Source organism: Hypomesus nipponensis, chromosome 9, assembly GCF_054491055.1.
Source record: "Hypomesus nipponensis isolate SF chromosome 9, ASM5449105v1, whole genome shotgun sequence".
In the NCBI taxonomy this organism is placed as follows: domain Eukaryota; kingdom Metazoa; phylum Chordata; class Actinopteri; order Osmeriformes; family Osmeridae; genus Hypomesus; species Hypomesus nipponensis.
The window spans coordinates 23,648,444-23,668,512 of NC_140369.1; the positions used below are offsets into that span (position 1 = coordinate 23,648,444).

The 20,069-nt window shown below is 42.4% G+C and overlaps 1 pseudogene; it reads left to right on the forward strand.

The window, feature by feature from the left end:
• The first annotated feature begins 4,543 nt into the window (after window positions 1–4,543).
• LOC146273572 (uncharacterized) lies at window positions 4,544–6,099 on the forward strand (annotated as a pseudogene).
• Window positions 6,100–20,069: the final 13,970 nt, after the last annotated feature.

Sequence of the window (20,069 nt, forward strand, 5' to 3'; positions counted from 1 at the left end):
AACAGACCTACCTGCAGTTTCTGAGTGTTTTAGGTGTTAATTACTTTGTCTTTGCATTGCACCAGCTGATTAACAGAATGCAACCGTCTGTGATCTAGGGGTGGGCGATACTGCAAAATTTGCTATCGATCCAATACCAAGTAAATGCAGGGCCACCATTGCCGATACCAATACCAATGTGTACTGATTGTCAGGCTGAGTTTAGTTATCACCGAAGTACTTCCAGCCTAAACTATTGCATGCCAGCAAAGCACACAGCTTGCAGCAGCAGCGTTAGCACGTAGCAGTAGCAGCAGCAGCAGCAGTGTTTGCTCCTGTAACAAATGGCAGACAACACTCGCAAAACAAGTGAGCAGCTGACTGAGTTCAACAAAAAAGAAACTATCTTGTTCAATATTAGGTCAATCTGTGGTTGCTTAAGTATCTGAAGTATGTTTGAGTGAGATTTGAATATTATGGAGCAGGATATTGTAGTAGGCTATGAGACAACATGTCTTAAATGTATTTCCAGAAGTCAAATTTTGTAGCTGTTTATGATAGCTACAGCAGTATAGTTTGTGAGTGAATAAAACTCCCTCACAATTTAAGTTGTGTTCCATCTGAACTTCTTATATGGACATTATCATCCAGTTAGGCCTATTTGAAGTTTTTAAGTATACCCTTTTAATGCTTAGTTTTTTAAAATCATTTTTTGGGGTAACATTTTAACAGATTAAATTGTTTGCGATTACATATTTGAATCGCTTGATAGCCCTATAAAAAATACAAATGTACAAGATACAATTGTGTAAATGTTATATTTTAGCCAGGAAGTCATTAGAGTCAGTGTGGACCCTTAACCTTGTTAAAGAGGCCAACAGCTGTTATTGTGGCGTGAAGTATTGGTCCTGATGGGCCGCAGCCTTCTGCCGGGGGGAGTGACTGAAACAGGAAGTGTCCAGTGTGGAAGGAGTCGGCCACAATCTTCCTTGCTCGCCTCAGGGTCCTCGAGGTGTGCAGGTCCTCGAGGGAAGGCAGATTGCAGGCAATCACCTTCTCAGCAGTGTGGATAATACGCTGCAGCCTGCTCTTGTCCTTGGCAGTGGCAGCAGCGTGACGGTGATGGAGGAGGTGAGGATGGACTCAATGATGGCTGAGTAGAAATGCACCATCATTGTCTTTGGCAAGTTGAATTTCTTCAGCTGCCGAAGGAAGTACATCCTCTGTTGTGCTTTCTTAATGAGATAGCCGATGTTCAGTTCCCACTTGAGGTCCTAGGAGAGGATAGTGCCCAGAAAGCGGAAGGACTCCACAGTGTTGACTGGGGAGTCACTCAGGGTGAGTGGGGCTGTGTTATTCCTTAAGTCCACAACCATCTCCACTGTCTTAAGAGCATTGAGCTCTACGTTGTTCTGGCTGCACCAGGTCACCAGGTTGGCCGCTTCCCACCTATAATCAGACTCGTCTCCACCAGAGATGAGCCCAATAAGGGTGGTGTCGTCCGCAAACTTCAGGAGTTTGACAGACAGATGACTGGAGGTGCAGCTGTTGGTGTACAGGGAGAAGAGCAGAGGAAAGGATCAGTGTGCTGCTGACTGAGCCATGTACTGCACGTGCGCGCCGGCAACAACTCACAGCATAGCAGGCGAGGTGAGGGAGGGGCAAAGTGAGCTTGAGCAAAGTAAGAGGAGCGGTGTTTGCACAATCACTGATATAAAGGGAGTTGTGTACAGAATATAGAATCAGAATTCTGAGAAGAGAAATGTAAACTTAAGGATCAATCTTTTCACGCTTGTATCGATCAATAATGATACCAATGTTGGTATCGATACTTTAGATCGATCCGCCCACCCCTGACGTAGATAGGTTGGGTTTTGCCCTGCCGATACAAAACCTGAGCTGAAAACGGGTGAGAAACTGCTCAACTGTCTAACTCCACATTTCAGTGCGACAAAGTTTCAGAGCTTTGCATATCCTCCTGAGATCCCACCCTTTAACTTTTGAGCTCTGTACTGGACATTTTGTTCACATGCATCTAGCTTTATTCTTTTGACCTACTCTATCAATCCCTGCTGTATTCGAAAGAGGACATCCTGGGCTTTCCATTAATATGTCATGTGATAGGGTGGGCTTTTGGTTACTTCCTTTTTCTTTCCATCCAAAATGGGCTCCATAGCTGCAAGCACATTTTATGGAAAGAGGAGCGGTAAGTCAAATATTGTTTATCTATTTAGTTTTTACTATGATAATTGTATATTTTGTTTTTTATTAACTTCTGAGGAACCATATTTTTGTTTTTAAAGCAGTTGAATTATTTTTTGTTTGAAATAAAAGCCCTTTCATGAATGTCAATTATAGGGATGTAACGATATCAAAATCTCACGGTACGATACAATTTCGATATTGACCTCACGGTACGATATTTATTGCGATATTGTGGAAAAGCTCACGGTATTGTTAAATAGCTCACGATAGTGTTTGTGATGATAATAGCAAAAAAAATAATGACATTTATTCAGCCCGCGACGGCATTTGATACTTCGGCTCAAGCTTGGCCACTAACCTTTTAAATCCTTTGCCATCTACTGCAGAAAAGGGACGTAAATCACACTCTATGTATTCCGCGATGTACCTCGTGATTTCTTGAGCCCTTGCGCTGTTGTGGGGCATAGTTGTTGAAAATGCCTCCTTCAGGGTTTTTTGACCGGAGATTACTTTCTTTGTAGGACTTTTTTTTAGCAGTGGGCACTGTTAATTAAAACTACTTCAGCATAATAATGCACCTAAAATACAAACGTGAGCAAGGGCAACAATCGCTATCGAATCAACAGGCATGCAATTCTGCTAGCAGGGGAAGAATACAAACAAAGAAAATCACCAGTTAACTTAAATTTGCAATAACTGTACAGGCTTTAATGAACTGAAAACACAAGTTACGACTTACAGTTCTCAAAGACGCACACACGCAATCTCAACTGCGCTGTGAAGTCCTTGCTATTCTCCGACATGCAGTCTAACAATCACGGCTGATAGACGGCCTAAAATCTTGTACAGCCCTATTTCTGATACCGTGGTGGCAGAAATTTAGCCGTGGCGGCCCGCCACGACAAAATCAACATAGGGGAAACACTGATCGTTGTTGTGACGACGCAGGGCAAAGGATCATGGTCTATGTAGTTAACAATGATTTGTTCCGAGGGACTGTGTTTATTCCTCTTGCTTTTTGACGGACACCTGTCCTTTTAATATTGTAACCCAACCACGACGATATCGAGACACGTTTACCACCGCGATAGCGCGATATCGTCAATATCGTTACATCCCTAGTCAATTATAGTGGACACCAAGATAATCTTCATGTAAAATTGTTGTAGGAAACAGAACTGAAGCAGAGAGGATTCTTTGCCAGATGGTTGAGGGAAATTCAGATTTGGAGCTGTCAGATGATGAGAGAGATGAGGATGAGTTTGAGCCTGGGATAGAATATGTTGAAGAAGAGGAAGATGATGCAGGAGGCTCAGATGATACAGACACAGACAGGGAGGATCAGGAAAGACGTCGCCCTCTTTGGGCCAGTAGTAGCACGTAGGTTTTATTTAGTACCAGGGTTAGGGTTATGTATGTTATCCTTAAGTTATCATGAGTATGATCATGGAAACTACCCCCTGACTGCATTTAATCATTTTATAATTGTGTGAGGTTTTTAAGTATTATTCTTGTTTATTATATGTATATTATTACATTTATTAGTGTTTTTTTCTTCATCATAATAGATTTACAGCTGTGCTACCTGGGCTTCCTGATTGTCAAGATGACCCTACAACCCGTGCAGACTGGAGTCCAATTCAGTACTTTTCCCAGTACATTGACAACAAAGTGTTTGAAGATTTGGCAACATTCACAAATCAAAGAGAGCTGCAAACTAGAGGAGTGTCTCTGAATACTACTCCACATGAAATAAAGATCTTCTTTGGCATTTCAGTTCACATGGCCTGCCTTGGCTATCCCAGAACTAAAATGTTTTGGGCAAAAAAAAGTGCCAGTCATAAGCAGCAAAATGGCAAGGGATAGGTTCTTCAAGCTGAGAAGCTCACTCAAGATTGTTGATGACCTGGATGTAACAGAAGAAACAAAGAAGACAGACATTCTTTGGAAAGTCAGGCCATTGATCGTGTGAGGCAAGGCTGTCTCAACCTTACAAATTCTGAAAAGGTCTGCATTGATGAGCAATTCATCCCGTTCACAGGCCGCTGCCCTGTCAGGCAATATGTTCCAGGCAAGCCGAACCCTACTGGCCTGAAGGTCTTTGTCCTTGCATCTCCAAATGGTCTGATGCTGGATTTTGAAGTGTACCAAGGGAAGAATACATTAATGGGCCAAAGACTGGGCGTTGGAGCAGCCTCAGTCCTACGCATGGTTGAATCTGTTCCCACAGGAATACACATATTCTTTGACCGATACTTCACAACAATCGATCTCATGGATGCATTGCTGGCAAAGGGCTTTCCAGCAACTGGAACCATAATGAAGAACCGAGTCCCAAACTGAGACAGTATTGTGCAGTATGAAGGAACCTAGAGCGGTGCCAAATAAAAGAACAAAGTAAAACAGTCCTGACCTGCCTAACCATATGCTGTTTCAGTAACTAAAGGCACAAGGGGTGGCACCTGCTCCTTACGTAGTGTTATTCAATAAATGGGTGTCAACCACCAACGGGTAAATTAGATGCACAAAAAGAGATCCGAAGCAGCCAGTGGAAATATTCTCATTATTTTAACTTTGTTGCTCGAAAGGACAAAAATATTAGTGTAAAATGCACTCTATGTCCAGGCGAGAGGTGTCTTTCAACTGCTGTCAACTCAATGAGCAACCTAATGAAGCATTTGACAGGCCAGCATAGCCCGTCTTACTTACTTGTGGTGAAAGATTCCACTAGCCTGTCAGTTGAAAACGCTCATCACCAACCGACCCCACCTAAACAAGCTAAGGTTTTCCAGAATTTTGCTCTTGGAGCGCAGAAGGTAACACAAAAGGAAATTAACAAGCTAGTTGCCGGGTACATCGTAAAAGACATGCTTCCACTGTCCACTATCAAATCGCCAAGGTTTAGAAAAATACTAGATAAAATACCTAGCACTCGCATGCCAAAGTCAGACAGGAAAACGTTTTCCCAATCCCTAGACCAATGTTATTCTGACAGGGAATCCAATATTAAAAGAACAATTGAGTCCTTGGATTATGTTACAACAACTGCAGATATTTGGTCTGCCAACAACAAACGTTATTTAGGAATGACCGCTCACTGGATTAACATTAGTTTTAAACGTCAGAAGGCAGCTCTAGCCTGTAAGAGAGTGAGACATAAATATGATGTCATAGCTAATGAAATAGAACTGATTCATTCAGTTTATGGACTATCGCGTAAAGTCACAGCATGCGTTACAGATAATGGCAGCATTTTTGTAAAAGCCTTTAGAATGTTTGAATTCCTGCCTGATGATGGGTCTGACTCTGATGAGCTATCCGATGATGAGGAGGGAGTTACTTATTTTTCTGAAGTACTCTCTACAGAATCAGACGCAACATATTCATTGCCGCCTCACTTGTGTGTGCAACTCATACACTGAACCTGATCTCCAAAAATGACCTTGAGAAATGGCTGACAAGTAACAATGAATGTAAAGCAGTTTTCAGAAGTGCTCTCGCCAAGTGCACAGCTCTCTGGACAAAAACAAGTCACTCTACTGTGGCTTCAGACCAGGTTGAGGATGTGATCAAAAGAAAGCTCATCATGCCAACTGCTCGACTCATTACGCCCTGTCCCTCATCATAGAGATCCCAATCAGTTATTTAAATAACATTTGCTCTAGATTGGGAGTTAAATGCATCACTGAGCGAGAGTATCAGTTCCTGAAGGAATATTGTACAGTGTCAAAACCTCTTGCTGCTGCATTAGATATACTACAAGGTGATGATGATTGCTACTATGGCACCCTCCTGCCAACCTTGGAAATTCTGATGTTGAAGTTGCTTGCGTTGAAGGATGGCCTTTCTCAGATGACAGCTGGCATGCCTGGAGCTATTGTACAGGTAAATACATATTGAATAATACAATGAATGCCCCTAACATAATAGTATGCAGTGTATAGCATTTAAACTTAAAAAGGTAAGAACATTTGTGTTTGGTAGATTATTTCTTTGTTGTAACAATGCTTCTTGGCAATAAATCTTAGAGTTAGAAAGCCTGTTTATTTCCCTTTTATTTAGTCATTTAGCAGACGCTCTTATCCAGAGCGGCTTACAGTAAGTATAGGGACATTTAGTAAGTATAGGTGACTGCACCTCATCTGTACTGATCACCAACACAGGCACCCCCCAGGGCTGTGTGCTCAGCCCTCTCCTGTTCTCCTTGTTCACCCACAACTGTGCTGCAACACACAGCTCCAACCTCCTCGTTAAGTTTGCTGACGACACAACCATCGTGGGCCTCATCTCTGACAGTGACAAGTCAGCCTACAGAGACGAGGTTGTCACCCTGACATCATGGTGTCAGGACAATAACCTCTCTCTTAACATCAGCAAGACCAAGGAGATGATTGTGGACTATAGGAGGCGGCAGGAGGAGGAGCATGCACCCCTACTCATCAATGGATCGGAAGTGGAGAAGGTCAGCTGCTTCAAGTTCCCTGGGGTGAACATCAGCAATGACCTCACCTGGTCTGTTCACACGGACAAGGTGGTCAAAGCGGCCCGTGAGTGCCTCTTCTTCCTGAGGAGACTGAAGAAGTTTGGTATGGACTCAGTCATCCTCACTAACCTTTACAGATGCACTATAGAGAGCATTCTGACAGTGTGGTATGGGAGCTGCACAGACCGGGACCGCAAGGCCCTACGAAGTGTGGTCCGTTCTGCTGAGTTCATCATCGGCAGGAAGCTCCCAGCCCTACAGGACACCTACCACACACGTTGCCTAAGGAAAGCCGGCAGGATTCTAAGAGACTGTTCCCACCCATCCTTCAGTCTCTTTACCCCGTTGCCTTCTGGCAGGCATTACCGCAGCATCCCTTCACGCACACGCAGACTGGACAACAGTTTCTACCCAAGGGTCATCAGGCTTCTGAATGGACACTGATATGGACATTGTTTTACTGCACACTAGTCACTTATACACTGTCACTTTCAGCTACTGGTTGCTCTTTCAGTAACATTGCACTACTGTACCTCACTGTACCTCGCCACCAGGCTCCTGTTTGGTCATTGACATAGTCATTGATCTGCAAATTTGAACTATTGCACTGTACTCCACTTAGGTTAGAATAGGTTAAAGGGTTGAAACAGGTTTTTTGTGCATTAGGGTTAGTATAGCGTACTATTTATTGTTATCTGTATATTTAGGAAATTTCACTTATTTAAGCTCAGCACAGATGTACATTTTGTTCTGTGTACTTGTATGTTATGTTATGCCAGGTGCTTGTGTTGTCTTGTCTTAAGAATTTCAGTGCCCAGTCTAACCTCGTGTTGTTCTGTGTACCTGACAAATAAAAGACTTGAAACTTGACATTCCCCCTGAGGCAAGTAGGGTGAAGTGTCTTGCCCAAGGACACAACGTCACCTGGCATTTTGCACGGCCGGGAATCGATCCAGCAACCTTATAATTAAAAGCCAGATTCCCTAACCGCGCAGCCATCTGATTTTTTTAAAGCCTTCTCCCTGCGCTCAAAAGACTGCCACCAGCTACCCGGTCCGAAATAAAGTTTAACATTCACCGCATGTTTTTGAGGCAGAGATAAAGGCCACACAGTGACATGTAATAAAAAAATGTCACTGACAAAACTTTGTGTTCCTTTTATTGAATGGGCGGTTAGGTATTTACTATGAATTGTTGGTTTTATTATTAATTGTGGAAATGAATAATGATAAGAATAAGAATGATTTAAACTCATATTTCCTGAAAAGAACATTCTGGAACTGTTTGCTTTTCTGTGATTAATGTGGGTGGCTCTTAAAAGAGCCTTTGTTTTTTAATGAGACGGGCTATATGACTGATTGCTGCCAGGGCACTGCACCTTCTGCATTGAAATATGCAGTGAATGCATCCCTTACACGAATTGCTGCACGTGCAGCGTTGTTGCGGCCCATTCGTGGAGCCTCCTGGAGACCTGCTGACTCCTGGTCAGGACTGGCTACTGGAGATCCCCTGGCACCTCTCCTGGACCTCCGGATGTACTTGTGGAGGATGCAGGTGGCCTTCACACACACCTCTGCCTTTGCTGGGTCGACACCAATGACACACCGATATATTCTCCACTGGCTGCCAAAGGCACACTCAACTGTCAACCTGGCACGGCTGAGGCGGTAATTGAACATCCTCTTCTCCCTGGCGAGGTTTGTTCCAGGGAAGGGGTACAGGATGTCCGCAGAGGAAAGGCCTCATCACCCCCAAAGATGTGTGGCAGTGGTCCACATGGCTCTGCTCCAGGGAGGACACCGTTTTCTTGGAGGTCCAGGGTTCCATACTTCAGGGCCTCACCAAATGCAGAGTTCCCCAGCGTCCTGCCGTCTCTGTTCCGTCCATAGCCACCGACATTAATGACCTGGAACATGTAGTCGGCGTCCATCCAGTCGGGGCCTGGATGACTACATGCTTGCCATCAATGGAACCCAGTCAGTTTGGGAAGTTCCACCTCGAAGGAAGCCTGAAGAAATGTCCCTTAAGTCCTGCTTGGATGGGAAAAGTCATGAACTCCTCCACCAGCCAGTCTCAAATGGCTTTAGCCACAGCCCCAACAATATGTGCCACAGTGCATGAGCCCACACGATAGTTGAAACTGATTGATATGAACAAATCCCCTGTGACAAGGTATCTACAAAGACAGAAAATAATGCATAGAAAATAAGTACACTATATTTTTGTTTACTATAAATGCTATTAATTAAAGCTTACCGTAGACAAATAGCGAGGCATTCAGCTGGACTGATCGCGTCGCGGAACGAGGTGTTTAGCCTTGCTATCCGGGGTCCCACTCTGGTCAGCAGGTCATCGAACTCGACCCGGTTCAGCCTGAAATACCGCTATTGAAACCATAGTGCGATTTTGGCAAGCCCAACTACTGTAGGTGTCTTATATGATAAAGCCAGCACATCAATAAAACTTCAAAAAATGATAAAAGCAAGGGGATTTGATCTGTCAGCTAACTGAAATCTGCAGCCTATTGTCTTAAAAATCTACCTTGTAATTTGTGTAGGCCATCATATACGGCCTGAATATGCTGAGGAATCTGTCCTGCAGGATGCAGAAAAGGTCTTCATGTCTGGACCAGTTTATCTTCGGAGGTAAATAAAGAATGTACATTTTCTGCCCAATGCCATACAACTTTATAATCTACTATTAATACCTTTATTATCAACCACTTAAGTAAGTAAGGGATAATGCCCTTCAAGGTGTCCAATATCACCTGATAATAGACGATGCGGAGGACGGTTGCTTCTGCGGAGTCCATTATCAGGTGATATTGGACACCTCGAAGGGCATTATCCCGCTTATACCATTGTCACTTTTTTTTTTTTACAAATATTAATTTATGTTTTCAGGCGTTTTGCTATAGAAATTTAAGTTGTTTTTCTTACGTTAGCCAACCCTGATATTTTGTAGTCTGCTCAGCTCATAGAACCAACACTGGCTTTCCCTTGGCTGAGCTATTAGACCGAAAACGTTATGCTAGCAAGATTCAGAGGCAATAACATTGTGTACGGTTGACAAACAGTAAATATAATTTTACAGTATGTTTGACAAGAAGATTAGCTACCTAACCAGCCATGTCACTGTCCCAAAATCAATATCAAGATTTTTACGAACAATATCGGCCATATACTAGTACTACGTTACAGTACAGTATTGCCGCAGCCTGTGGAGCGAGTTGAAGAGCAAATGGATGTGAAATGACCTCATCAAAGTTGACATATTCTCCAAACAGCAGACATCCCAAGTCTCCCGGAAGTTCCGGGAGTCTCCCGCATTTCAATAGAGGCTCCCGGACACATGCCCACTGTAAATCATGAATTATCGCAATTCTGTTGCCTTCCATCTATCAATTTCTGTCAATCCACGAGGTTTGCGGGCAAATTCTGCTGGAATATGTGGACGAAGATTAATTAATTTGTCTGACACTGCTGAAACTACTTTTGACGGCTGCAGTGTGGTCAAGTTTTTGCCCCTCAACCAAAAATAATTTCCGAGTAACACCAAGACAACAGAGGTGCATGTAGTCGATAGGAAACTGGGACACCATTTTCACAATACCTATGAGAGGACTAGGGTTTAAATGATGACCCTCATCTGCCATCACAACAAACTCCTCATCAGATGTAAGCCTAACAGTGGTATCTGGATATGTCATTTTTCTCCAACACTCACCAACTTGATGGCATTTATCACAGCCTGAGTAGCCATTGTGACATTTTACCTGTTTGACAAATGCACGTGCGGGAGCATCACAAATAAAGGAGGACACAATGACTCTCAAAGGTGTACCTCTATGTCACACCATTCTTTAATAAGTGGGAGAGGTCATCCACCAAGGCTTTCAGATACTCCCAAACAGTGTTTGGTTTTCCAGATCCACAAAAAAGACCAACAATGAAAGGTGTCTTTGTGTAGTCACAATCAATCATGCATAGAATACCCAAAACTGAATCTTAGAGTTTTTGAAAAAAGAAAGACCGTCAATATTAAACTGTAGTTTAGGTACTTTAAGATAATCGGGTAAGTGAAAGATGCTACTCAATTTAGATAAAATCCCCATTGCTAATCCAAAGTGGTAGTATTCACCACCTCCGAGTCTTTGCACAGCTATTTTGGACTGTGTACCAAGTAGTGTCCTTGCATCTTTTGGCAGGTTAGGAAGGTACATTCTTAGGATAAGAAGAAGAGCAGTTAACGATAGGCACAGAGAAGGTTGAAGCCCAGTGTTGCAATTTAAGATTAAGACCGATGTCTCCACAAGAGTCACTCTCATCTGAATCTGATGAAACACTGAAATCTGCCCTTTGGCTAACCTCTTCGTCGATTGTAATTGTGTTATCAACAGGAAACTCTTCATTGTCCTCATTAGTCTCACATACTGATGTATTTGATATCTTTTCATTTCTGGCCTGATTTGCAACTTGCAATTCAAACTGACTCAATATATCATTTTCAGTTTCCTTTGTTTTGCTTAAGATTCGCCTCCGTTTTACCCAATAGGAGGCCATTATGTTAAGGTCAAGGGAAGGTAAGAATTACTTATTAAGAAGAGCTGGAAACTGAGTCTTTAAGGTCCGGTCATAGGGAAAATGGGAAAAGAGACAAAACAAGTTAGTTACAAAGACAAGGATATCATATTACGAAATATGTAGCACGTTATCTATTCATTAATGTTATCATCTGCAGGGAAAAGTGTAGATTTAATAAATGAGACACTGAACTGAAAATATAATTCTTTATTTACTATCAACAACAGAAACAATCATTGGTGATGTGTAATATTAAGCAGGCATTCTCTATAGCACAATGCAAATGTGTGTTTTATAATTTTGTTGAGTGATAATGTAATCCCTTAAAGGTGTTACATTTACAAAGACAATTGATCAAAAAATCTCAGTTATTCCTTAATGAAGCCAATTGTCATTTTGTCAAAGAATACATCAGAATCCTCCTATTAAAGCAACTACAAAAATTGCAGAATATTTATACAGTACATTTTCATGCAGAGATAGCAGCTCAAAGTGCCGTCCATAAACAAACATAAGAAAGGATATGGTTTCAACATGATCTATGCAAGCCCCCCACTGAAGTGTCACAGCTGGCAGTGGACACATCTAGGACTTCAGACTCCTGGCCATGAACATTCCCTGCTTGCCTACATATTCCAGTTTTACATTTTGGACCAGTGGGTTCTTTACCATACCATCTCTTTAAAGGAGTTTGGTGCTCTCCCCTTACTGCTCAGAGACCAGGTAAAAGCATGAACTACACAATTGATCATTTGCAGCCAATTCTACATATGTGAATTTTGTGTATTCTAATACAAGATCATTTCTCATAGGCTTGCTTTCTATAACCATGGCATCAGGTTTCTACAACTTGACTGAAGGGGAGAGTATATGAACAAGTGAGTAATTATGATAGCTTGCTCCATATGATACACTGGAACACCTTTTTAAACTTGGACAGCCAATACTAGAGGACTATGGGACCACTAGTGTTGGCGTGCTCAACCTCTAAGACTTTTTGCTTAACCCCCCCACAGTCCTCTATTCTTTCAAAGGGACTTTCTTTTGTCCCGTTTTGGGAAACCCGCTGACCTTAAAAAGGGATTGTCAATAGACCTTACGACGAATTATCGCAGACTTATGCTGGCTTCTTTTTTTGCAAATGACCCCAGAGATGCCAATTTACGGATTACTTTTTTGCCCCCCTCGCTCTGGGAACCCACCTCCCATCTCCTCCCCCCTCTTCTTTTGGATGTTTTGACCCAGGACAAGGAAACTTATTCCCCTTCATCCCTTATCTTTTTTTCCTGATGGGAACAATGTCTCTGACCCTGAATGGGAGGCCCTTTAAAAACAAACTCCTCTATTATGCTTAAGCCAGCGGATTAAGGATCAGCTGTGGTCATCATGGACAGAACACTTTAAGTAAAGGAAGCCATGAGACAACGTTCGGATTCTCAATACTATGCCCCTGTAAGGAATCCCATATACCCAAGAATGGCAGTCCTTATCAGGGATATTCTCTCAACAATGGTCTTGGAAAGTTTTTTCTCAAAGAAGTAGGTTTGTTTCCTTACCAACAACGACCCACCTCGACCAAGACAACTCTACCTTCTACCGAAAATTCACAAGCCACAGACCTCCTGGCCAATCCCACGCCACGTGCCACTCGGTAGACCAATTATCTCTGACTGCGGAAGTGAAAGTTCCCATGTAGCGGCCTTATTGGACCATTATCTTAACCCCTTGTCCAACAGACATCCTAGTTACATAAAGGACACTTATGACTTCCTTCTCAAAATCAGAGACCTCCAGGTTACTCACCGGGACTTGTTGTTTACCATGGATGTGGAAAGTCTGTACACAAACATTGACACAGACAAAGGCATGTTAGTGGTTGCAAAGTGGTTCCGACGTTTCCCGGACCCCACCAGACCTAAAGGACATCTACTGGACTTGTTACGTCTTAGCCTCACGAGGAATGACTTCATGTTCAATGATGGCTGGTTCTTGAAAGTAAAGGGCACAGCCAACATATGTATGGCCGACTGGGAGGAGACAATCTTTTCTACCAGCCCGAAACTACCGTCACAATACTACCGATACCTGGATGACATATGGGGGATTTGGCCTCACTCTCTGGAGGACCTCCAAGACTGGGTAGTGAGCCTTCACAACCACCATCCCTCTATCCGCCTCAGGGAGACAGTCCACGGTCGGTGAACTTTCTGGAGGTCACTGTTTCTAAGGGAACAGACCTTACCCAAACTGGCAGACTGGACACAAAGGTCTATTTTAAACCTACTGACACACACGCCCTTCTACATAGGACTAGTTTCCATCCCCAGCATATCTTTAAGGGGATAGTCAAGTCTCAACTTATTCGTTTTAACAGACTATGCACTAGGCCCAATGATGTACAAGAGGTGACCACCTTTTTTTGTACACTTAAGAGAAGAGGTTACACCAGAACCTTCCTCCGGAAAGCCGCTTCAGACCTATTTCCCCCTGTTAGTCTTAGACACCAGGACTCACCAGGACGATCATTTCCACCTTCTCGACATATATGGCACAACTACACTTCTCTTTCAAATCTCACCTTGAGGATATGAAGCCCTACCTTCCATCTATGGACAGTCTCAGAGTTATCTCGGCCTTCCGAATAAACCCAAACCTACAAGACTACCTAGTAAGGGCAAAACTCCCGACACAGAACCATCTGGTGAAGCCCCTTCCCCGGACGCATTGGGTCCGGAATCCGAAAAACAAACAAAGTTACAAACTTCCAGTCTCAATCCCGAAATCCACCGCAAACTGTGTCTACATGATTGGTTGCCATGTCTGCAAAAACTGTATGTAGGAGAGACAGCTAACTCTGTGGGAGCTAGGACGTCTACTCATCATTATGCTGTCGATGTGGAGCAGCAGAGAACAATTCTTGCCTGCCACTTCCGGAGGCATGGCAGCACCAACATGTGGATTAGAGTTTTGGCACACGACAGTACCTGGTCCACGGAGGCTCAACGACGGGAGGAGAGCATGGATCAGACACCTGGGCTCCATACATCCATGGGGACTGAATGAATGTTACCTCCCTGGACCTCCATGACCTACTCCGGCTTGTCACTTTACCCACCTTTCCTTACCTTTTTCCTTACCCCGTCTGTCTTTGACCCTAACCTCAACTACCCCTAACTCCAGCTGCCTCTAACCCATATTAAACAAATACATTTTCGTTGTAGGATTTATTTTGACATTAGATACAAGTAAATGATTTGTGGGTGAAATTATCATTACCTGTGGTTTCAAACCAGTGTAGCTCACTGCAACGCTGTAGCCTAGTCTAGTAGCTAACAAAAATATCTCTACAGGCCCAGCTGTTTACAGGAAATCAAACGGTGGCACATGTTCAGCATTACCCTTACTGAATTCAAGTCTTTCAATAGTTGAAACTCTCTGACTAGTGACTACTAACCTAAACTCCATTGCCCCTGCCTGAACTTTGTCAATCTGTTCATGAAAATAATTAATTTCAGCCTAAACCGTACAATGGAACGTTAAATCGAATTCAACCAACGCAATTGCTACCAAACTAACACAGTCTAGTACTGTACTGTAGTAGTACAATTTACCAGGGCAGCTTCTCCACACAGGGCTATTTTGCGTTGTTACTGACAATGATCGCTACCACTGAGCTTTTTATGAATGAGGGATTTTCCCCTAAACAAATGTCAAGCTTATTTACGTTGTTGGGGGCATATTTTCAGTTAGCAGATGGTACTATTTGAATCGCGATTCAATCTGCGATAGCTACTGCCGGTAACGTCATTGTTAGAATAACATTCAAAGGGGGTTCTTTATTAATGAATGAATGCAATATGAGTAGGCTAAATGCCTGAAAATATCACGAGAAGGGAAAAACGCACACACATCCTTTCTGGAAATGGTGTGCTGACCAAGCCCCACCCTCACCCTCATTTCGCTTCCAATCCCAGCTCGCCGTTACAAATATAAATAATTTTTTGGCGGCCATTGTTGTTTTCAACTGGAATCACCTGAAAGCCGTGTTGGAGGCAGCCACGTTCGGTAAGTCCTATTTTTACAAATTTTAAGCTAGAATCAATGATTGGGTTTGTGAAAGTACACTACTCTTGAATTATAGTGAAGGTTTGAGCACTTTGAGACCTTTAAATCGTGAGTTTGAAGTGACGGAAAACCGAACTCGAAAAGTAGCTTGTTTTTCCCTGTGTAATCAGTGAATCATGTAGCATCTCGGCAAATTCATCAGAAAGGTAGAGGAGAGCAGCTTTTAGGAGAACAAGCGATTCCCCAAAGACCTGTCGGCTCAGAATTTTGATTTGGCTCGTGAAAGTCTTTGTAATAGGCCTATGCGCCAGGGAGACCGCATTGGCTTAGGCGGCAGCCATGTTTTGGTCGCGTCATGTTCATAAGTTAATAATAATAATAATTCATTTTATTTGAGGGCGCCTTTCAAAGCACCCAAGGTCACCTTACAGGGCATAGTTAAAAAACAAAATCAACAATGATAAAAAACAAGAACAAGACACATTAAAACAATTTACACAGGGGTGGTGAGATGTGTGGTAGACAATGAATTATATGAAATATGACAGTTTGAAAAGATGGGTTTTTAGATGGGTCTTAAATGTGGAAAGAGTGTCGGAGTTACGAATGACAGGTGTGAGGGCATTCCAGAGGTGGGGGGCAGATCGGCTGAATGCCCTGGACCCCATGGTAACCAGACGGGCGGGTGGAACAGTAAGTTGAGTGGAAGAGGAGGACCGGAGAGTGCGGGTGTTGAAGTGTAGGAGTTCACAGATGTATGGAGGGGCGAGGTTGTGGAGGGCCTTGAAGGTGAGGAGCAGAATCTTGTAGTGGTTTTGACCGGGAGCCAGTGAAGCTGCTGAAGGACAGGATTCACCATTTTACAGTTCGGTGGACACCAAAAATGTGTTTGTTACCAAACCTCGAGGAGGGCAGCCTTTAGGAGATGTGGGAATTGTGCTTGTAGCCAGATGCTCCGATTATTTTTGTGATTTGTGGAAAACTTGCAAGTGGAGTGAGACTGCGTCCCGGGGGTACATTGTTTTGACTTAACCTCAGAGACAGATTCAGCTCGCTCACTGGCAGTGTGTAAACAATATTGTAGTGTATTCAATTTTACTCCTAAAACGTCAGGAATGGCTGATTTTTGTAGACAAGAGACTTCTGAAGATAGCCAGTATGTAGGATCTTTCAAAACAAGCCTATTTCATTTGTCATTTGCCTGATAAAGCGACCTACGTTAGCCAGGCTAGTTTCTCTGGTCTCTGACAGTCAGAATCACTGTTTACAGGTAAAGGTCGAGCTGGTCTTTGGTCAGATGTGTATATTGACCAGTTTAGGGCTAAATACTCTTGCCAGAGCCTGGAATCGAGCCAAATGTTTGGAGTGACTGCATGGCCGGGTCTCCATAAGTTCAACACATTTGGATTCAAGTTCAAGTGATGCCACTGCATTTCACAGTCAAAACTGTATTTTGTGTCAAGTCAAGTGTAGATGTAAAAAGCTTCATTTTTCACAACTGACATGGATCCTTTCTTCACTTTTACAGGTCTGGAGGGTCATGCAGAGGCCTGCTCAACAGAGTTCAACAGAGGATGCTGGGGGAAAAACAGATCCCTTGCTGGACTACCCCCCTCTAACTGGACAGCTTCTCTTCAGCCCTGACCCCAGGACAGCTTCATCCAGCTGGCCTGCCCTGACTGCTTGCCCCTGCCTGCAGGCCCTGCATGCCCTTCCAGAGACAGACAGTCACCTCACAGACACAGTAGCTCTGCAGACTGCTTTTTTGAGAATATTTATGAAAAAGAACAAATCAGCATTTTTTACTTTGATGAAAGTCTACATTTTTAATCCTTTTCATGTCCCAGCATGCCAAGCTGCTGACTGTTAGTGTCTTAAGTAATGAAACCAGTTCAATTATAGACTTTTGACCTGAATCCAATGATTAGTCATCTGAATAAAACCACTCAAGAGTACTGCTTCTTGGATGATTTGTGCTCCACATCAGTACATCTCACACATTTGCCTTTGTTTCCATGGGATTCATGGAATTACTAGTTTCTGCTCCACCATTGTGTAATAAAAAATATAATTTAGGACAGCAATTAAATTTTTGTGTTATCCTTTCGCATTACACACATTTAGTTAATGTTCTTAAACTCAAACGATTGTTGTCATTTTACCATACTGTTCATATTGAACAGACATCAGTGTTAGGAAAGATTACTGTATATTTCCACTTTTGATCTGTATTTCCATCTTAAATTTGGTCTTTAATTTCAATTGGAAGGGGTATTAAAAGGTCTTAAAAAGTCTTGAATTTAACTTGTTTACACCTGTAGACACCCTGTGAAGCCCCCACCCCCCACTCTAGAGACAGTTGGTGACAGAGAGGCGCAGACATTAAGTTAAACATAGTTATGCCTTAGGAGTAGAGTAAAAAATAGAGACAAAATGTGTAAATGGATGTTGAAACTCAGTTCTCTGAGTTGGTGCATGTCAGTTTAGGCAAAGGTTGTCTTTTAAACCTCTAGGTTAAAAAATTATTCAGATTTGATTGGAACTCTCTTTTACAAATTTATAGTTGGATTTGACTTTTAACAGCCATTGAATTCGTTAAGCAAGTTGTTTAACTCAAACAACCATAACACAGTACATATGGTATACAAAGCTGCAGTCAGATTTGGCGAAATTGTTAGCTTGGATGTTATCTTGACATATACATGGGGTCTTGATGATGATGCACACGCAGCTTCAAGGCAGAAAGACGCGTTCCATTTCAGGAGACTCCGAGACCTTAATGCGTCACTAGCATCTCTTCATATCACGCAGTCAGAGCACAGCTAGATCATCAGCGTCAGTGCTTTTGGGTACCCAGCATGCAGTGCGGCATGTCAAAAAACGCCAAGACTTGTGGAAAATAGTTTGGTTTCAACAGCTATGCAAGGGATTTCAGTTGTTGCGTTCGTTCAGTTCGATGTTTGTAATATTGTTGTTAGTTAAAATAATCTTGTTGGTCACCCTGAGAGTGCATGTTGTGTAGTTTAATGGGGATTGAGAGTCGGCCTTTATACAGTTATGTTGGTAAGGAGATGATCATGGGCTGTGCCATAGATCTTTTGCCAATCAGGCTTTTCTTGATTGTAAGATGACTGTGGTTCTGGAAAGCGGTTTCAGCCATCTTTGAGAATTTCTGGAAACAGTGTTGCGATTAATGTGTTTTGATTGTGGGAGGCAATTTTTGGTTGACGTCTAAACTTCATGCGTCCACTACAGCATTTCTGCTTTGGCTTGACTTGTGCTGGGAGGGAGCTAAACGGCATGGATTGGGGGATAGTGTGCGAGCAGGTGTATTTTTATATAGGGTGAAATGGAATGAGGAATGTAATACAAAAGGTCAGAAAGGGGTGTATTTATGTAAATGTCCACATTGCCTCAATATCTTTGTGTCAATAAATCATTTTGACTGATGGTTTTCAAACCTTATTGGGTTCAAGATGACATCACTCTGAAGTACCATTAACAATTTCACGTTGGCATGTCAAAATATAATTGAATTTGAGTAGTTTAAACTTTGGCTGAATCTAACAACTCTTACCACAGAAGAAACAGCGTACTTTTTTATACAGTAACTGAACATGCCAATATTCAACATTGAGAATAGCTTAATGGACTGTGACAGTGACATGCAAAGTATAAGGTTGCAGGTTTGAATCCAGCCGCAGTCTTTTAGCCTTTCTTAAATTTGAATATCTGTTTAGTTAAACAGGATGACATCATTATGAAATACCATGCGCAATTTCATGCAATTCCGCTTTGAAATGTCAACCGCTTCTTCACCTTTGTCCCAAAGCTGACCAAAGCTAATACTTTGCCCTTTCTACTCTTACCTTTTCAAAAGTTGGTGTGTAGCAGAGAGGATAGAGAGGCTGCCTTGTAACCTTACGCTCATGAGTTCAAATCCCTATTTAACCTATTGTCGTTGGCCCAGCATGAAGTTGTTTTGCTCTCTTGTTGTCCAACTCTTGACCTTCTACAATGTACATTTGTATAATATTTTGCCATTTTGCGGAGGAACCCGCATCGCTGCTTGCAGCTATATTTTAAATTAGTTTTTCTTTTCTGCTTCTGTCTCTCATTGAAGGATGAAGTTTTATGGAAGTTGATATGGAGGTTTAGATGTAGTGATATGAAGGGGTCATTGTCATTGTTTGACAATTGTTCAAAATAAACAATGTATATCTTGAATCTGCCCTGAGAGTCAACCTTGTGTCTTGCCTCTCTAACGTTACACATTTGTGGTTGAGATTGAGTGACTGCAAAAGCCATAGCAAATAGAATATATAACTTCACTTTTCCAGAACTTTGTGGTGTCAGACACATCCAAAATGTAGCATGCACACAGGCATGTGCAGTATTTACTGGTATATGAAAGATGATCTGATCCACTGACATGTGGTCAATGTTTTGGGTCATGTCCAATACAAAACATCATCTAGCATGCCCATCCACACCAAAGGAAGCATCCTCATGCAGCCCCATCCATCCCACATCACACAAAGTGTTTTTTTTGTGTGAGGATGACATTAAATAAAATAAAGTATAACTGATTAGAGTTGAACTTAAATTTCCTCAGATAACTTTGATATTTATGTATAATAGAGCATAGAATAAAATAATTAAATGAATCACAGAATATGTACATTGCATGAGTATTTTGACCGCGGAGAAGACAGGACCCTGTGTGTGTGTGAAATTTAATTATCTGCAGTATG